The sequence below is a fragment of the Acomys minous genome (genome assembly GCF_964271855.1).
Source record: "Acomys minous genome assembly, chromosome: 19".
NCBI lineage: Eukaryota > Metazoa > Chordata > Mammalia > Rodentia > Muridae > Acomys > Acomys minous.
The window spans coordinates 57,880,961-57,900,958 of record NC_140499.1 but is presented as its reverse complement, the minus strand read 5'-3'; the positions used below and the strand labels follow the sequence as shown (position 1 = coordinate 57,900,958).

At 45.2% G+C, this 19,998-nt stretch overlaps 1 long non-coding RNA gene across 1 annotated transcript; it reads left to right on the top strand.

The window, feature by feature from the left end:
- Positions 1-389: 389 nt before the first annotated feature.
- On the top strand, positions 390-10,159 carry LOC311589866. Its single transcript, XR_014776667.1, has 6 exons — positions 390-431; positions 3,157-3,512; positions 4,779-4,862; positions 5,618-5,755; positions 6,368-6,422; positions 9,008-10,159. It is a non-coding gene; the product is annotated as an uncharacterized lncRNA (long non-coding RNA).
- The last annotated feature ends 9,839 nt before the right edge of the window (positions 10,160-19,998 follow it).

Genomic DNA, 19,998 nt, shown 5'->3' with positions numbered 1-19,998 from the left:
AAAAGACCAAAAAAAACAAACAAACAAACAAACAAAAAAAAACAAAAAACAAAAAAAACCCCGAAATTAAATGCAACACCACTTGGGACACTTGACTTTGAGGCATGCTTATATTTGAGAGAATTGATTTCCAGATACTCAATTTTCACATGTACATTTTAGAAACTGAGTAGAGGTAGTTTGAAAACAAGACCATTTCTCTTTTCCATATTCCTTTTATCTTCTCCCTTCTCCTACTTGCTACGTGACTGAAGGAAGGAGCACATGTGTCTTTCATCTATCCCACATCCTGCTGTGCACTGCTTAGCATGTACAAAACTGAAACCAGGCAAAGGGAGACATGGGAAAACATGAGTCTTAAAAAGAACCATGCATTTTCCTTCTTCCAGATCCTGCTGAGAGCTCCTGTCAGTTGCTGCAGGATAATGAAGGTAAGTCTGTGCTTTGGGATTGGGACTCTGACAGGCATTGCCCATTAAAGATTGAACTAAATGTGATCCCCAAACTTGCACTACAATATCCAAAGCATCTGACATTATCGAATAATTGAAAAAGAAATAGTATATTGGAAAGAGTTTGTGAAATAAATAATAATTTAATTTTCAAATCCTGTATGTACATAATGTATTAAACATGTGTCCTAGAGTGAAATATACAAATGAGAGTCATTTGTTGTTCATATATGTATGTGTTGTACATGTGTATGCATGTATGTGCATGCATGTGCTGTATAATATGTGTGTATGTGTATGTTTTGTATGTGTGTGTTGTGTATAGGTATGAATGTGTATATGTATGTTGTGTATGTCTGTGTTGTGTATATGCATGTGTATATATGTGTGTGTGACATATGAGAAGATGTGACCTAACGATGGCCCAGCCCATCCATGCAAGTTGGATGAATTTCAATTCTTTGCTTTAAAAAAATGAAGGAGAGTGTAATAGAGTTATCAAATGTCAGATAATAATAAAAATAACTAGTGACGACAGACCACTTGCTAGTTTGGGGATACAAATCGGAATGAGTTTAAGGAATCGAGTACTGTCTCCAACACAGCCGCAAGCCTTCCCTCCGTACCTACGTATCTATGTGAGTGGGTCATCTCTGCGGTTGTATCTTAAGGCACAGGAAGTAGGAACAGCTGCTTCTGAAGCCATCTGACTCTCTCAAACACTAATGTCAACCCAGAAAAGAATCTTTATGCCTCCCAACTGGAAATGAGTTTCTAATGAATTTTGACTTTTATGCTTAGCAATCATCAAAACTTGTAATAAATTGACATTTGATTACCAAGAGCTCTAAATCTGTTGAAAACTTTGCTGTTGAAATGAAAATAATGAGAAAAATAATTTCAAAAATTCTCCTTGAATTTCGGACCTGATTAGGCCCTAGCCCTTTGGAAGGATGTGTCTTTTGTCATGAAACGGGAGCAGCTGGAGTAGGGGGGACTGCCTCTTGATGTCCCTGTTAGATTGATGGATTCATGAGATTTTGATACAAAGCCTAGCCTCTCCTTGGTTGTGACTTCAAATTCTGGATTGATTTTGGAACCAGCCTTATGTCTTCCCCAGAAATAGGTTTTAACTGCTATTTTAGAGCTACTTGAGCTCAGATTTGTACCTCCTTAAATATGCTTTCCACTCTGAGAACATCCCTGGCATGTGGGATGTTCATGTGAGTTCCTATCGCTACCACTTTAATCACGATTCTGCCAAAGCAAGTGTGTGTTCACTGCTTCATCCAATATGTACATGCCAGGCACTGTTCAAGGAGCTAAATTTAATCTCTGTGAAGAAAGCAGGCGTGGCCATAGATTCATGGACTATCTACCTCAATGGAGACAGAAAACCAGTTCTAAACACAATCGCTGCACAGATACATGACAGTAAGTGCTGCACATGCATAGAACATTATAACTAATGATAAGAACAGGGGGTGCTTAATTTTAACTGGCCAGGCAGGATAATGTAAACTGAATTCAGAAGTGTGAGAAGGAGCCAGCAAGCTAAAATGCTGAAAACATGCCCCAGTGAATGGAAACAACACATGGAAAGACCTGGAACTAAGCATTTGGGCTACTGGAGTCTCCAGAAGAAAAAAAAAGTTACTAGAGCATTGAGCAAGGGTTGGGCTGAGGGACTAGTGACACAGAGGCCATGTTAGGTTGAATTTCGGCATGTAAGTCCAAAAGATTCTGGGCAAATTTGATTTGTTTTTGAGAGAATTCTGCAGCTCCTCTAAGATTGGGTTGGGGGAGCAGGGCAAGGTAAAGAGAAGGAGCCCGGTTCAGAAATGTGTCAGCCAATTGGGCTGAAGAACGCCATGGCCAACGCCCTCAGGGTCTCAGCAGCTCTTATCAGCTCAGTTTCCGTTCTCCTTGTAGTTTCTAGCCACTGCAGGTCTGCTGGGCGGGCACGCTGGTCCTCCTCCATTCAGGGGAGGACATAGGCTGGTGGGCCTAGCTGTTCTCGTGAACAGAGACGGTCAGGGCAGCAGGCAAGGGGAGAAAACAAAGCGTGCACTGACTCTGTCCTGCAGCATCGCCACCAACTCTACCCACCTACTGAGCCACACGGCCAGTTCTGAGTCAGCAGCAATGGAAGGTGTCTCCTTCAGGCAAGGACCCTGCAGTGAAAGAATATAAGAAATGGAGGGCACTGCTATACAATGTACTACAGGAGGCCATTGCTGTGGCGCATGAGCAGTGTCCGGTGTCAGTAAAGAGTGGAAAGTGGAAGACCTGAGGGTCATTTTGGATTGACTTTGGGGCATGACCACCAACACGAGCATGTTTGCCAAGATGTAACCAATAGACTTGGAACTGCATGAAGCAAACCAGAGTGTTCGTGTTCACATATCCAGGGCCACACAGTTTCCCCAGAGTGGGATCCCAGAACCCTAACACATGTCCTGTGAGTGTAACATGGCTTGGATTTTCCCTGAAAGGGCTGAACCTGTTATCTAAAGAGAGAGGAGATTCTTTGTTCAAACCCAGAATAGATCCTCACTCAGGTCCTCTGCAGGGCTGAGAGGAAAATTGATTTAAGCAACCCTCTTCTCTGCCATGGAGCTGCTCCCAGAGCCAGCCTGGCCTATACCATCTGGCTCCCTTCTCTCTTAGGTCTTAAATTTCTTCCATTTCTTATCCATTTCAGATCTCTTTACACTCCAGGATAGCATAGGAGAGGAGATGTCTGCAACAGTGCCTTTGGAGAAAATAGATTCTAGATAGAGCCAATAAATTCTGCACAGCACATAACTCTCTTTAACAAAGAGAGTGGCTGACAGAGGGAGGAAACCTGCGGAAAACAAACCATCAGAAGCGCCCTAAGGAAGCCCGGCTCTCTGGCCTCTGCTGCCAGCGGGAGAGGCACTGGCTGCCCCTTCTGCTCAGCAGCACTCCAGCTCCTGTCTGCCCTGCTCCCAACCCCGGGAATACAGGGTTAGGAAACTGCCCTGCCGTGCCTATAACATGCGGGATGATGAGGGCCCAGTGCACAGTGCACACAAGGTGGGTGACTCGGCTTCTGCAGAATAAAGGAGAGGTTGGTGTGTGTGAGGTACATAGTCAGCTCTGACAGGGTTCTCAGGGCTTCCCAGCTGCCCTCCAGGGTCAACGTCATTGTCTCTAGTCCAAGTCAATCATCCAAAGAGCACGCTGTGATGGAGGTGATGTGGGTGGAAGGAGTGAGAGGAAGGACCAGGTTCTGATTTAGCTCAGGTGATTCCTCCTTGGAGGTTCGTCTCTGGTGATCTTCTCAGTTCCACACCTGGACATGGGAGGCTGGCGTTGGGAGGGTACTGTTTACAAAGCATCACCATTAAGTCCTAACTGTTCTTGACTTCCTTTGCTGCCAGGGCCTCTCTGCCCCCAAGCATCCCTCAGGCTGATCCCTCTCAACTCTGTAGCCAGCAGAGGAAGGAGCAGGGTCACCAGGAAAGGCTGGTGTGGAAAGTGGAAGGTGAAGTAGTAGCCTACGCCCCCTCAGAGGCGTGGTCAAGAGGGATGTCTGGGTAGGCAGGCAAAGATGGTCCATAGGGCCCTAGTCCTCAAAGCTTTCCCGTGACCCTGCAGTTCAGGTCTGGGACTGAGCCCCGGCTTTCTTCTCAGAGAAAGAGCAGACTCAGGACTAACTCTGGGCTCTGCAAACACTGCGTAAGAACTAGTTGCTTCCCCATGCACAGAGGCTGAGCCGCTGAGGCGCTATCTGTAAATAATTTCTCCATGGCCTATTTTTGGAGACTGGAGTATGATGCATAGGGATGGGTGGGGCCAGTTACCTCCTCCCTTGGTGTCTTTCAATGTAAATGTGGGACTGAGGCGATGGCTCAGTGGATAAATCATTTACCCCGTGGCTTATTTACTTTTCTATTGCTGTGAAGAGGCACCATGACCAAGGCAACTTATAAAAGGAAGGGCCATGGTCCTAAATGGTGAGTCCATGATCATCATGTGGGGGGGGGGGGAACATGGCGGCAGCAGGCAGGCCTGGTTCCTGTAGCTGAGAGCTCACAACCGATCCACAAGTACAAGGCAGAGAGAACTAGAGCCAACTGGGAATAGAAGAGACTTTTGAAACCTCGGTGACAAGCTTCCTTCAACAAGGCCACACCCCCGATCCTTCCAAAACAGTTCCACTATCTGCGAACCAAGCATCCAGCTATATGAACCTGTAGGAGCCATTCTCATTCAAACCACCACAGCAAGCAAACGTGAAGACAAAGGCTCAGATCCCCACCACTCACGTGAAAGCTGTATTTCTGCTCATTGTCCCAGCACTCAGGAGACACCTGGGAGACATTGGCTGTGGAGATGAGCTGGCGTCAGTGAGCTTTGGGCTCATCAAGAGACCCTTCCTCAGTAAGTAAAGTGAAGAACTGACTGAAAAAACCCAACAACCCCTGGATGCCACTTGAGCATGCATACAAACACACACACGCGCACACACATGCACACACACACACACACACACATGCACACACAACCACATACAATGCACATAAACAACCACACATACGCACACACATAACTACACATGTGTGTGCACACACATACAGACACACTCACACACACTTATTCACACACATGTACACACATGTACACATACCTCTACCTACACACACATGCCCACACATGCTAAAATGTAGATATACATTTACATATACCGTGCATACCTACTTATCCAGAAAAACTTGCAAACCTGTTATCAGAGTTTGTGGAGTTTCCCACAGGAGCATCTGATCCTCCAATCAGGAGGATCCCAGGATCTGGGGGAGGTTGGGGTTGAGTAGCAGTGGTAGGTGGAGGTAGGGGACTCACCAGGCCCCATGGCAAGGTTTTTCACCATTGCACCTAAAGCTGCCACCTCTACCCGGTCCCAGCAAAAGCAGAGGGGAGCCAGACCCTAAGAACGAGCACTGAAGTTTCTTAGCAAACATTATTGGCAAACTTGGGTAGCCACTGTGAAGATTTCCCCACTCCACTCAATCCCTGACCTAACATGTCTCCAGGAATTGAATCAATTGCGCGTGAGAGTGTGTGTGTGTGTGTTTTGGGGTGCATGTGCAGTTCAGAAGACAATTTGCAGCAGTCTGTTCTTCTTTTCCACCACGTAGGGGTCACACTCAGAGCAGCCTGCTTGCTTACTTACCGAGCCATCTTTCTGGCCCTAGGAACTGAATCTAGCAGAACCTGCTGATTCTTGGAGCTGGGCCATTCACCTGGGATGTCAGAGCAAGAAAAGATAAGATGGGGTAAGGTGCTAGCCAGGGCCCCAAGCCTTGGGCCCTGGAAGGTGACCCTCCTGCACAGCGGACACTCATTCCCAAATGTGTACCAGGTTTCTCTTTGCCAGCAATCATAAGGTTCAGAGAGCTCAGAGGGCCTGGGGCCCCCAGCAAGTCAGCCTGCCTCAGCCACCATCTGTTCATTAGAGCTAACAGATCTCCGAAGCAGCCTGTTGGCTGGATGTGGCGCAAACCAGTGCCCTGTGGTGGCTGTGGAGAGGGTCAGAGGGCACCAACACTGGCTGTGGATCAAATCTGGGCCTACTGATGCTGCCTGACCCTTCTAAGACAGGAACTGACGTTGCTGGGAGGAGGGCTGCGACCTGCTCCCACCTGGCTTGGCCTGGGCTTAGTCTTTTTTTTTTTTTTTTGGTTTTTTCGAGACAGGGTTTCTCTGTGTTAGCCTTCGCTGTCCTGGACTCACTCTGTAGACCAGGCTGGCCTCGAACTCACAGCGATCCGCCCACCTCTGCCTCCTGAGTGCGGGGATTAAAGGCGTGCACCATTGACCTTCTAATCCCACAAGGATGCCCAGTGCTTGGGTGGAGACGATTATAAGGTAACGTGTTTTGCTTTCAGAGGGTAAGTTACAAAGGAGACTTCTGATGCGACTTGATGGGTCAATAAAGCTGAGGTGAGTGAATGGGGAGGCTCCCCTTTCCTGAGGAATAGGGGAGGGGCTTGGGGAGGGAAGGTGGGACTGGGAGGAGAGGAGGGAGGGGGCTCTGACTGGGATGTAAAGTTAGTAAAAAAAAAGAAAAGTCTTCCCAAAAGAAGGCCTCTGGTTTTAAGAAGAAAATACCAAACCTGACTCCAAAATGATCCCTTCCCTCCTGCCACTAGCATTGTGCCTTATTTGTGATAAGCGGTGGGCTCAGCGGACCTGCCGATCAATAACTCCTTCCAAAATGGACAGACCTAAGGGAAGAGCAGATCCCACCGCTGGGTAAGCTAGGCAGCTACGCAGTAGTGGCATGAGCCAGCAAATGTAAACTGTGCAGCGTCCTCCTCCCCCATCTCTTTCCCAGCAGTGACCGGTGCATAGCAAGTACTGAGTTAATGAAGTTCATCATGGGGTCAGCTCTGAACCAGGCTGACTTCTCAGCTCCCAGGCCTGGGAAAGCAGGAGAGCCTTGTCACTCGCTGACCTCAGATGAAAATTTGATAAACTGTTGATTCCTTTGGTTATTTATGAGTTATTACATGCATACAAATGAACATATTTTACTAGCTGTACAAATTACATTTTATCAGTATGAAACATGCATTTCGTTCCACGGTCGGCTGACCTGGCTAAAGATGAAGGTTTTGAATGCTATTAGAATTTGTGTTCATGAGTCCATATTTGACCCCCAAGGATCCTCCTAAGGATCCCAGGCTCTGCACAGTGAGCCAGACCAGCTTCAGTTAAGGGTAAACAAAGCCCATCCCCCTCAGCCAGCAAATACCTCACCCTCATCCATTACTGGGTATGAAATGGCAGGGATAGGATTAGGATCCAGGGTAGATGTCCCTTGAGCTAGTTTGCCCTCTTGTTCCTTAGGAATGGAGTGTCTAAGATCTGTTTAAGGCTCCACCAGTCTGTTGAAGGCATGCTGTAATGGGCAGTCCACGGTGATCTATGCTGCTGAGCACATCCACACAAACCATCCTGTATCAGAGCAGCTCCTCGCATCCATATGTTCCCTTTAAGTTATAGCGTTATTTTAAACAGAGGGGAGCTAGCCTTTAAAAGATGATGTAGTTCCTGGACTAGGAGCTTAGGCACTCAAAATCAGGACATACGACCCTAGATACAACTGCTAAGCAGACCAGAAATGATGTGTATGTGAGGGAACCTATGGCAAGGTGCCGGTGGAGTCAGGCATTCTCTGAGCACTGATGCTATGCTAATCAAGTAGGTATCAAGCATATGCCTCCCAGCGGCCCACAAGCCTCTATTCCAGACCTCCAAGAGTGAATGTGTTTTAGAAAAAGGGCAGTTCAGACCTTAGAGAAGCAATGAGATGAATATATTAATAATATACATATTAATGATGCTCACAGTAGAGTCTGGGGTGGCACCCGATAATCAAACACATTAATGTCTTTGTAGTTAAATAAGGAAGTGTTCACTACTAATGGGATAAAGACTATAAATAGCCAGTTTGTTGAAAACTTGACCAAAAAAGAAAGTTGTTTTGTGTGTGTGTGTGTGCTTTATGAAGCTCAAGTTCTGTGGGAAAGGGACTGTACCCATCTTCTCTAACTTTCAATGAATGGATACATTGGCCAGCAAATAACTTACTGAACAAGTTTCAATACTTAGCATGTCTTTTCAAGATTACACCATCCTCAGTGGCTATCTATAAAGAAAATTACAAGCATCATCGCAGACAGACAAAGCTTAAAGGTGCCCGGCTGACTCCTTGGTTGGTACCCAAATCCCACCTTGGCTGTGTTAGTCACCTTTTCAATACTATAACAAAAACACCTGAGATAATTAACAAGGAAAAAAAAGAAGAAGAAAGGCTGTTTTTGGCCCATGGTTTTGGAAGTTTCCGGCCATGTTCCATTGCTCTGCAGCTCTGCCAACCTGTGCTGGGGCAGTGCATCATGGCAAAAGTGTTTGGTTGAAGGAGCAGGGAAGCAAATAGAAGATGAGGACTTTGGCTCTAATATTTACTTCAAGCGCTTAGCCCCAGTGATCTAACTAGAACATGTCCTAAAGGCTCTACCGTCCTCCAGTAGCCCAACAGAGTGGTGACTGAGCCACTGACCTCAAAACGCCAAACTGGCCTCTAGAGAATGTTCCAGATCTATACTGTATTGGTCCCAAAGCTCTAGCTCCTTCCTTGGGTGTGCAGCCATTCCTAAAGGACTGGCAGGGCCCTTTAGGTCTTAAGGAAGAACCCTGATTAGGAACCGTTTTCTTTTTTTCCCCTTCAGATGGAGCTCTCCAAGATTATTAGAGCCCTTTTAACTGTACAAGCTTCTGTGGTCTATTGCTGGCCTAAAATCCTTGCTTTTTTTTTTCTCAGTCATGAGACCTCATATAAGCTTTCTCACTTCTTTGCACTGCAGTGTTCTCCACATTGTGAATAAAAGTAATAAGAGCTGCAATTTCAGAGGGCTATCACAAGGGCAAAAATCTAGGGAAATGCTTAGAGAGGCTCCAGGCGTGTAGGGACCTCTCAGCTAATGCTGGCTGCTTTGATCATTACTTGTCTGCATTATTAGGCAGAACCACACCCCTGCCATCCACGTCTGACTCCTTGGTAATGCTCCCCCCACCTCAGAATGTCACCTTACAGGGCAAAGGAACTTGGAAGATGTGATTGAATGACGTACCTGTAGGTGTGGGAATGTCCTGGCTTAATGCAAACGGCTGCGACCTAATCTCAGGATCATAAGGGAGATGCCTCTCCTGTGGTCAGAAAGGCTATGGGAAGACGGGACAGAGCTGGGAGGCGCTCAGGACTGACCGTGTCTGCTAGTTCAAGACAGCAGGAAGCTTCTGGAGGCTGGCATGGATGAGGAAATGCACTTTGCAGCCCTGCCCACATGCCAGTTTTATCCTGGTGGATCTACCTTCAGCATCGAATCTAGAGAACTTGAAGACGGCAGAGTGTTGTTTGGAGCCACCAAGCTTGTGACAATCTGATATGGCAGCAGTAGGAGACTCATAGCGCCTGTTTCTTGTGTTCTCTGATGAGCAGCCACCTCATTCCTCCCCTCGATCTACTTGGAGTGCAGAACTCCCCAAATATCTTGCAAATGTGTGTGTAAACCATGACAAACAACTCTGCCCAGAAAACAGAGGAGTTAAGATGGGAAATACCGAGGTAAAAAGGGGCTTCATAACCACTTGCCAGGATAATAGTAACCGTAAAACAATTAAAAATTAAGTTAGATACTAACAAATGTTATTGAAGGGAGACTAGTTCGCTATGGACAGGCATAGAGGGAAACTGAGCACTCATCTGCTGCCAGTGGAAAGGAATGTCAGCGGTGTGGGGAATTACGTGGTACTTACTCAGGGAGTTGGATATAGGACTGCTATGTGTAGCTGATTTACCAGCCCTTTCCACTCCACTCAAGCTATATTCCCCAAGGAGGTGAAAATAAAGATGTAAAAAGAACCCCTCTCCAAATGCAGCATTGTGCAAAATACCAAAAGATGAAAACGATGCAAACCTCCATCAAATAAATGACCGAGTAAAGAAATGAGTGGAACAGAGGGTGTTCATAAAGTTAACTATGTGTAGGTCACGAAAAGAAGGAAGTTCTAATGAGTGCTACACTATAGATGGCCATGAAGACACTGTGCTAAGTGAAAAGAAATAGACATTCACAAGACATTACAAATTATAGGATTCTAATTATATGAAATATCCAGGGTAGTTTTTAAAAGTTAAAATAGATTTGTAGAAACAGAGAAAACTGGTGGTTGCTACGGGCAAGAGAGAGAGAGAGAGAAAGAGAGAGAGAGAGAGAGAGAGAGAGAGAGAGAGAGAGAGAGAGAGAGAGAGAATGAGAGAGTGACTGCTCAGCCCATCTTGGGGACTCTCCTGGGCTGATGAGGTTGCTTTTGAGCCAGAAAAGTGATGTCTGTAAACGCTGAGAAAATGGTGGCTACCCCCAGAGCTACACCTGAGAGGGTTAACCTGCAGATCATGTGAATGCATTTCAATATAGAAAATGTAGCTAACTGGACAGAAGGATTCTTCTGTTTTAAAAATCCCACTGGTGACAAAATGTAGTAGTAACCATAGGCTCTGACTTCTCTAATATCTAGAAATAGTTTGCTCAGAAAGTGGCATGAGTTTGTGTGTGTGAGAGGGACAGCTATACATAGTGTCAGGAAGAAGTAACACACACACACACACACACACACACACACACACACACACACACACACCTCCCAAGACAAACAATAATTGCTGCTGCACCTGAATATGTCCCATAACCTCCTCCCTCCCCACATCCCAAGCCTTTTGGAGGAAAGATGACCCATCAATAAAATCTGAAGTTTCTACCAGTGGTTCTAGCTTCAAGAGAAACAGCCCTATGGGAGGAGCCAACAACAATGGGGAAGTCTGGGAGAGCTGTCTCAGGAAGGAGCATAGCACCTCCCTTGGAATGAAATACTTACCATGCTTTGGAGGCTGTGTGGAGGGAGGGAGGGCTTCCAGATCAGTGCGTGCTGCTGCAGTGTGAGCTGTAGCCGGGGAAGTGGGCCACACCTTTGGTCAGGTGGCGTGGGCCAGGGAGAAGTGAGCATCTATTGGGCTTTGTAGTCTTGTTCTGGGGCTTTGTAGTTTCATTCTAGACCATCCCGCAGAGGCCTGTGTGTTAATGGTGTGGTCACTAGGTGGTGTGCCTGGAAGGTGGTGGGAATTCAGGAGGTGTTTCTGATATATGAGATTTTGTTCATGAGATGTCTTTAGGTTACTGAGGATTTGCCCTTGAAGGGACTGGGGGCATTTGGCTCCTTTCTGTCTTTTGCTTCCTGGCCATGAGAATGGTTTGTTCTACCACGTGCTTCCTTAACATTGCCATCGGTATCTCATGAGACTCATGGACTCATGAGAAGTCCAAAGTAATGGGCCTGCCTCACCTTGGACTGGAACCTCTAAAACTGTGAGCCAAAAGAAACCTTTTCTCTGCATAAGTTAATTATCTCAGGTATTTTGTTATAGCTATTGAAAGCTGACCAACACAGACTCTATGCAAGGACCCCACCAAGGACCAGCTAGGCTAGCATCCTTCTCTCCCCACCCTCACGTATTTAGACTACAGAAAAAAAAGGACTGGAAGTGACACCTTTACAGCCCAAAGCAGTAAAGATAAAAACGCTTACACAAGATAGGAGGATATCAAGGAAAATTCATCTGAATCATACTCTATGGAACCAATAGATAATAAAAATCATCTGTATTGGGCATAAGATAAAAAAAAAAGAGAGAGAACCTTGTACAAATATTCTAAGGAGAAAAACACCTTAAAGGCATGACAATGCTGGCTGTAAAGACAAAACTAAAACACTAAGCAGGTTTCTTGTAAGTGCATTGTGCTCTCCAGCATTTAATGAGAACATGGATAGAGCAAAGAATCAAAACAAGATGATAAACAGCAAAAATGAGCTGGAACAAGATATTAAAGAGCCTAAGGAACACAATAAAATTACGAATAACATAGAAACATATGTATTAGTTGAAGGGTCTGGAGAGATGGCTTAGTGATTAAGAGTGAATACTGCTCATGAAAAAGATCTGAGTTCACTTCCCAGTACCCATGTCAGGTAGCTCACAACTGCCTGTCACTCCAGCTCCAGGGGCTCTGATGCTCTCTTCTGGCTTCTTCCAGTACTGCACCCTCATGCACAAATGCACATGTAGCCACATACATATACACATTAATTTAAGAATATATAAGAAATATAGAGAATAAGCAGAAAACTGTATGAATTGCAGGTAAAGAGAAAACCACAGGGAATGCAGGGTATATAATAATTTGTTAATAGGTGGCTCAAAGACAATTCTGTGCAAGGATATTTGGTGTTGTTGATGTGAACTTGACAAAAGAAAGTGGAACATATTTAAAGATGTAACACTACCCCTGCCTGCCAGGTCCTCTGGGGCACAGCTAGGAGCAGTGAACTGCACCCTGTCCCCTGAGTTCTCCATTGTTCAGCCCGCAGTTCTGCCAGCCTTTCTGAGAAGCCTGCCTGGCCCCAGGAACATGCAGGATAGGTCCCTTCTCACCAGCCCTCTGCCTGCCAAGTCCCCCTAATGCACACCCAACAGTGGTAAACCGCATTTTCCAGCCCACAACTCTACCTGCATCTCTGGTGAGCAGTTGGCACCAGAGACAATAAGATGGCTAAAGGCCAGTGCACGAACACAATCAACAAAAGCCCAGCTATCCTACTACAACAAGCCCTGCATATCCCAACACAGTGGAAGCACAGGAGGGTCCCTGATTTCAAGCTGTATAACAGAGCAATATTGATAAAGGCCACGTAGTATTGGCATGAAGACAGGGAGGCTGATCAGTGGAATAAAATCTGAGACCTAGAAATAAACACACACACACACAGAGACACTTAATTTTTGACAAAGAAGCCAAAACCACACAATGGAAAAAACAAAGCAAAACAAAACAGAGCATTGTCAACAAATGGTGCTGGTCTAGCTGGATGTCTACATGTAGAAAGATGCAAACAGATGCACATTTATCACCCTGCACAAAACTCAAGTCCAAGTAGATCAAAGACTGCAACATAAAACTAGATACACTAAATCCAATAGCAGAGAAAGTAGGGGAATAGCCTTGAATGCATTGAATGCAGGAGACAACTTACCGAACAGAACACCAACAGCTTAGGTGAGTAGCTAAGATCAACAATTAATCAATGGAATGTTGTGAAACTGAAAAGCATCTGTAAGGCAAAGAACAAAATGGCAGCCTACAGAATGGGAAAATATCTTCACAAACTCTACATCCTACAGATGGCTGGTATCCAAAATACATAAGGAACTCAAGAAATTAGATGTCAACAAGCAAAATAACCCAATTAAAAATGAGGTACAGATTAAAACAGAGAATTCTTAACAGAGGAATCTCTAAAGGCCGAGAAGCACTTCAATGATAGAGTAGAGATTGAGGGACTGTCCAGCCAACACCTGGCCCAACCAACACCTGGCCCAACCAACACCTGGTCCAACCAACACCTGGCCCAACCAACACCTGGCCCAACCAACACCTGGCCCAACCAACACCTGGCCCAACCAACACCTGGCCCAACTAACACCTGGTCCAACCAACACCTGGCCCAACCAACACCTGGCCCAACCAGCACCTGGCCCAACCAACACCTGGCCCAACTAATACCTGACCCACCCCATGAAAGAGAGAGAGAGAAGGTGCCAATCCCTGACACTGTTAATGATGTTTTGCTATGATCCTGGACAGGAGCCTAGCATAGCTGTCCTCTGAGAGGGAAGGTACAACCTGGAGGAGAGGAGGGAGGGAGCTACAATTGAGATGTAAAGTGAATAAATAAATAAATTAGTTAAAAAAGGAAATGTTCAATGTCCTTAGTCATCAGGGAAATGCTAATGAGAATGACTCTAAGACTCCATTTTACACCCATCAGAATGACTAAGATCAAAATCTGAAGTGTTAGCACACGCTGGTGAGGATGTGGAGCAAGGGGAATACTCTTGATGGTGAGAGTGCAAACTTGTACAACCACTTTGGAAATCAAGTTGGCAATTTCTCAGAGAATTGTGGATAGTTCTACCTCAAGACCCAGCTATACCACTCCTGGGCATATACCCAAAAAATGCTCTCACATACCACAAGGACATTTGCTCAACTATGTTCATAGCAGCCTTATTCATAATAGCCAGAAACTGGAGACAACATAAATGTCCCTCAACCAAAGAATGGATAAAGAAACTGTGGTACATTTACACAGTGGGATACTACTCATCTATCAAAAACAAAGAAATCATAAAATTTGCAGGCAATGGATGGAACTAAAAAAATCATCCCAAGTGAAGTAATAACCCAGACCCAGAAAGACAGACCATAGTATATACTCACTTATAAGCCGATAGTAGCCATATAGTACAGGATAACCATGCTACAATCCACAGACCCAAAGAAACTAAGTAACAAGGAGGGCCCAAGGGAGGATGTTTGAAACTTACACAGAAGGGGAAATAGAATAGATTTTGGAGATGAGTGGAGGAAGAGAATTGGATGGGAGACGGGGTGGAGAGGGGAACAGGGATGTGTCAGGTGTGGGGAGGTAGGGAAGAGGGCCGAGAGAGAATGGAAATCTGTGGTGAGGGGCATCTCTGGGGTGAGCCAGAGACCTGGGATGTGGGAGGCTCCCAGTAGCCTATGGGAGTGACTCTAGCTATGGTGACACCAATCCACCCACAAAACCTTCCCCGCAAAATTTGCCCTGCCTACAAGATTTATAAGGATAAGGATGGAACAGAGATTGAGGGTATGGCCAACAAATGATTGGCCCAACTTGAGACCTATGCCATGGGAGAGAGCCAACTGCTGACACTGCTAATGATACTCTGTTATGCTTGCAGACAGGAGCCTAGCAGAACTTTCCTCTGAGAGGCTTCACTCAGTAGCTCATGGAAACAGATGCAGAGACTCACAGCCAAACATTACACAGAGCTCGGGGAGTTTTGTAGAAGAGTTGGGGAAAGGATTGAGGGAGCCAAAGGGGTCAAGGGTACAATAAGAAGACTGACAGAGTCAACTAACCTTGGCCCATGGGGACTCACAGAGACTGAACCACCAACCAAAGAGCATGCATGGACTATGCCTAGACCTACATATATATAGCATATATGCAGTGTAGTCAACATGTGTGTGCCATAACAATTGGAACAGAGGCTGTCTCTGACTCTGTTGCCTGCCTTTGGATCCCTCTCCCCTAGCTGGACTGCCTTGTCTGGCCTTAGTGGGAGAGGATGCCCTTAGTCCTACTGTGACTTGATGTGCCAGGGCAGGTTGGTACCCATGGGTTGGGGGGCTCTCATTCTCTGAAGAAAAGGGGAAGGGAGAATGAGGGAAGGGGTGTGTTAAGGGGGTTAGGGAGGAGAGGAGGGAGGGGGCTGTGATTAGGATGTAAAGTGGATAAATAAATTAATGAAAAAAAAAATAAAAGAAAACATAATACCAGAAAGTTTCCTGAAGCGAACTGACTTATCACTTTAAAAGATCACACTGTAGATGTCTGTGTGTCTACTCCTAATGTGAGATTAATGTGTAACACAGGAGACCAGGCGTGGCCTGCGCTATATTCATCTAATCAGATTTTCAGTCCATTCTAAAGGTTAACAAGGAGACCATTTGCAAACAAACTCAAATGTTGTAAAACAGCAACCACTAACCTTCTGCCTGGAAGTCTTTAAGGACACGCACTGGAGCAGACTGCCTGGGTTTGGGTCCTGTTTTTATCCCTTTCCAGTGCTATGATTTAGGCAAGATGTTTGACCTTTCTTTCTTTTTTTTTTTTTCTTTTTTTCTTTTTTAACCTCTGTTGCCTCATCTGTTAAACAGGGACTTTTAGTGACTCTGTCTGTCTGTCTGTCTGTCTGTCATCTACCTCTAGTTCTGTTGTGGTCTCTGCAGTTATAGTTATAGTGCTTAGGATTGTACCAGGCTCGTAGTAAATTTCTTATGAACGTGTTTGTTCCACCCAATATTATATATCATTGTGTGAAATCTAGCCCACCAAGACCTAACTGAAAAATGATAAAAATAACCTCAGGGGAGTATTGGATGAAGAGCGAAGATGATAAAAGCAGCAGCAGAGAGAAATGTGACTGCTGAACACAGGGTAGGCACACACTCATCTTCCCCAAGCAAACAAAACAAAACACCCAGCCAGCCAGGAAACACTGTGAGGAAGGCTCTGGAAAGTGTAAGTGCTCTGGGCTCTTCATCGTTTTAGAAAACTCTCTCAGTTCATGTTGTCTAAGATGAAAACAATTAGACCAACAACCTCTTGAAGGAGGGGAGCCGTTACCTTTTGCAACCACTGAGCCATCTTTGAAGAGTGGAATTCCGGGTTTTAGAACTTTTTAAATTTCGGTCTCTCTTGTTTTCTGTTAAATTCATATGTGGCTAGATTCTTAATTTTTATTTTCATATAACAGGATCTCACTTTGATAAAGCGGTGTTTCCCGAGCCATTTGTCCACCACTTCCAGAGCAGTATGCCAGCAGGAGTGATTGGAGCTGGTGAGTCCTGCACTCATCTTTTCCATCTGAGCCTTTCTAATATGCATACAGAAAACCAGGAAAGCCATTATTTTAAAGCAAGCCAATTAAATAACCATCTAGACTCACAAACCACTTCACAGCTCTGCGAGGAACGACTCACACCTGCTCAAAATGCAGTTTGATCTTGAAAGAAGAGATTGTATGTGTAATCAAAATCAACCTTTTCATATTTTGTCAACTATTTTCCACTCTATTACTTAAGCATTAGGGAATGGTTCTGTCTTGTCAACACCCAGCTGGAAATAACAGCTCACGTGTGATGGAAAACCATGGCTGAGGGGTATGGAGTGACTCGTGGGAACACAGGTTCCTATGTCTCGGGGAAATGGTCTCCACTAAGTAGCCTGTAATTTTCCACAATGGTGAACAAGGAGGTGAGGCAAAGCGACAAGCAACAGTTTCTTCCCTTGCCATTCACATCACTGTGTTTAGCCCTGCTGAGCTGCTGTGGAACCCGAGTCTGGAGTTCTGGCTTCACTGGGTTGATCTCCTGAGCATCCTTCTGTTGGATCTATTGCAGCTTGGTCACTATTCATGCTTCCCTGTGCTGCCGGTGTGCTCGCTAGCCTGTGAGCATCCTGAGAACAAGGCCTGGCTTCTTTGTTACCTAAGAGGTCCTTTTTTTTTTCTTTTTTCTTTTTTAGAGGCAATAAAGAATCAAGAAGAGCTGACTTAGGAGCAGTGGTTCTGTTGTCATCCTTCATGAGACCTTAGCAACCAGAGGGGCAAGGTTAGCCTGGGGTACTTCTTATGCTGTTCCACATCCCAGCAGCCCCAGGAGAGCCTCGCTTTCCCTCACAGTGCTGAGTGTACTTACCAGCCAGGATGAATCGCTTAAAGGTTAATTATTTACTGTAGATTTAGAATTTTCTTTTCTTTCTTTTTTCTTTTCTTTTCTTTCTTTCTTTCTTTCTTTATTTACTTATTTATTTATTGCCTTGCCTGGCAATACTATTTTAAAACTTTTTGTTTTATTTTTATGATGACAAGTAAGTTTCATGTTTATTCCCTCTTTTGTTTGATGTTTAAATACAAAGCTAAGCAACAGACAGGTACAACCAAGACATTTTTATCTCGCCGTTACACCCTCCCGTCGGATCCTCCTTTAAGTCTGGCCGCTGACCAAGCTAGCAAGGAAGACTTTCTTAGGTGGCACCATCATGAGGCTTGGGGTTGAGGAGTGGGTGGTGGGGACAAGGGGAGGTTCTTATACCTGGCTCCTGAGCAGCAGCCCCTGCACTGAAGGTGGATGGTGAGGGCTAGCTCTTGCCAGGGAGGGAGAAGGCAGCCACCTACTCTTGCTATCACAGGCTGAGACTGAAGTGTCATCCCTGTTCTCTGGCTGCTAAGCATCCTTGTGCTGAACGCATTTGATGTCTGATGTTGGCTGGGGTCCTAGCCTAGCAGCGTCTGCACGGGATTCCAGGGGTTCTGCCTTGACAGCAAGTAGAGAACTTTCCAATCGGCAGAATTGGGGTGTGTGGGGGGGGCGGGAGAAGGGCTTAGTAATTTCTGGTCCTACCACAAAACCTCACTTTTGCTTAGACTATTGTACGATATCCAAATCTTCTCTACACAAACCAGCCAGCCAAGCCAAAATGATGAAAATAGAAGAACCCCAGAAGAAGAAAAAAAAAATGCATTCATTTCCCTCCCTTCAAAACCTACATACATATAAGTTGTTTTCTTGCTATTTTTTCTTTTCTTTTTGATTTTTAAAAATGTTTTGGTTTTTAAATTTTTTTATTTTTATAAAAAATAAATTCAGCGTTCACATTTCTATAAAGAATTAATGCAGTTTCAGGAGACCTGCTTTGATTTTTCAAAACCTACTTTATTTAGGGTTCTTAAATACTTCTAACCCACCAACCAGAGGAAAGGAAGAAAAAAAATATTAATAGGAAAAAGGAGTTGTGGACCTGTTTAGATATAGTCCCTTGGGCCAATTCCACAGTGCACTGTCAAGATACCAACAGTTCCAGTCCAATGGCCAACGCCAAACAGCACATGAATGCACAGAGATGGCGCAATCCAGCAGAAACACAAGGTTCCGCGTGGAGTTGGCATGAGAGAATGGAACCAGCCAGAATTGGCCGGAGTACCACGAGAAGTTCTCTGGAATGTTCCTCTGCGAAGCAAAGACCAGCAAAGACCGGCAAAATGCTGCATGGTATAGAAAGGCCAAAAGCCTGGAGAAAATATTTATTTATAATGCTTCATTCATGTCAGCTGCAGAGTTGGCCCTTTCAAAGAACAGGGGCCTTGATTCCTAGTCATCTGATCCTCACGCCTGCCCTGTGTTGACTGATCAGATCACTCGTCCCACAGAGGTAGGAAGCAAAGATCAGGGGATGGGAGTCAAGGCTGAGGAGGTGCCTGGATATGAGGTCCATATCGGACCAGCGCTGTCCTTCTGCACTTATTTATCTACATGAAATGCATTCATTCATTGTGCTAGTGATAGGACACAGGGTCTTATGAGCTCGAGGCAAGAGGTCAAGCACTGGCCAATTTCTTTCTAATAACATGTTATTGTTGTTGCTGGGAATTAAGAGAAGGGAAGAAAAGAAAGGAAGGAAGGAAGAAGGAAATAAAGGAAGGAAGGAAAAGAAGAAACTCCATGTGTTACTAAGAGTGTGTTTCTTGGCTAGTGTGCAAATGGCAGCAGGAAGTCACCTTGCCTTTTTGCTTTGAATGGAGGGGTGATCAAGTGGCACATTGTGACCTGCTAGTGGGACGTGTCCTTTAGAGAGGTATTCCTGGCTCCCCCCTCAGTGATGTTACTCTAAGAATTTGCCGATGGACTGTAGGCCTGGAAGCTTGCTTGGGCAGCTGGATGGTACAGATCTTTGGGTGGGCTCCCAGTTAGACACTTTCTAGGCAGAAGAGCATCTTTTAGTGTGTGTGTGTGTGTGTGTGTGTGTGTGTGTGTGTGTGTGTATGTGTGTGTGTGTGCACGCGCGCGCGTGCCCGTGCATGTATGTTAGTGTGTGTTGTTTGCGTGTGTTGTTATTTCAGTACGCGTCGCTGTGAGTGCATATGTGTGAGTACCACTCTGTATGTGTGTGTATGTGAGTGGTACGTATGTGAGTATGTATGTGTGTGTGTGTGAGTTTGTGTGTTTTGTGTGTGCATGTGCATGGGTGGGTGAATATATGTCACTATGTTTGAGTGCATGTGTGGTATGAGTGTGTATGAGAGAAAGTGTGAGTCATTATATGTTTGTGGATGTGTGTGATGTATGAATGTGTGAATGTATGTTATTGTGTATGTGTGGTATGAGTGTGTATGTGAGAAAGTGTGTGTCATATATGTTTGTGGGTGTGTGTGGTGTATGAATGTGTGAGTGTATGTTATTGTGTATGTGTATGTATAGGAATGTATGTGTGTGTTTGTGTGTGTACA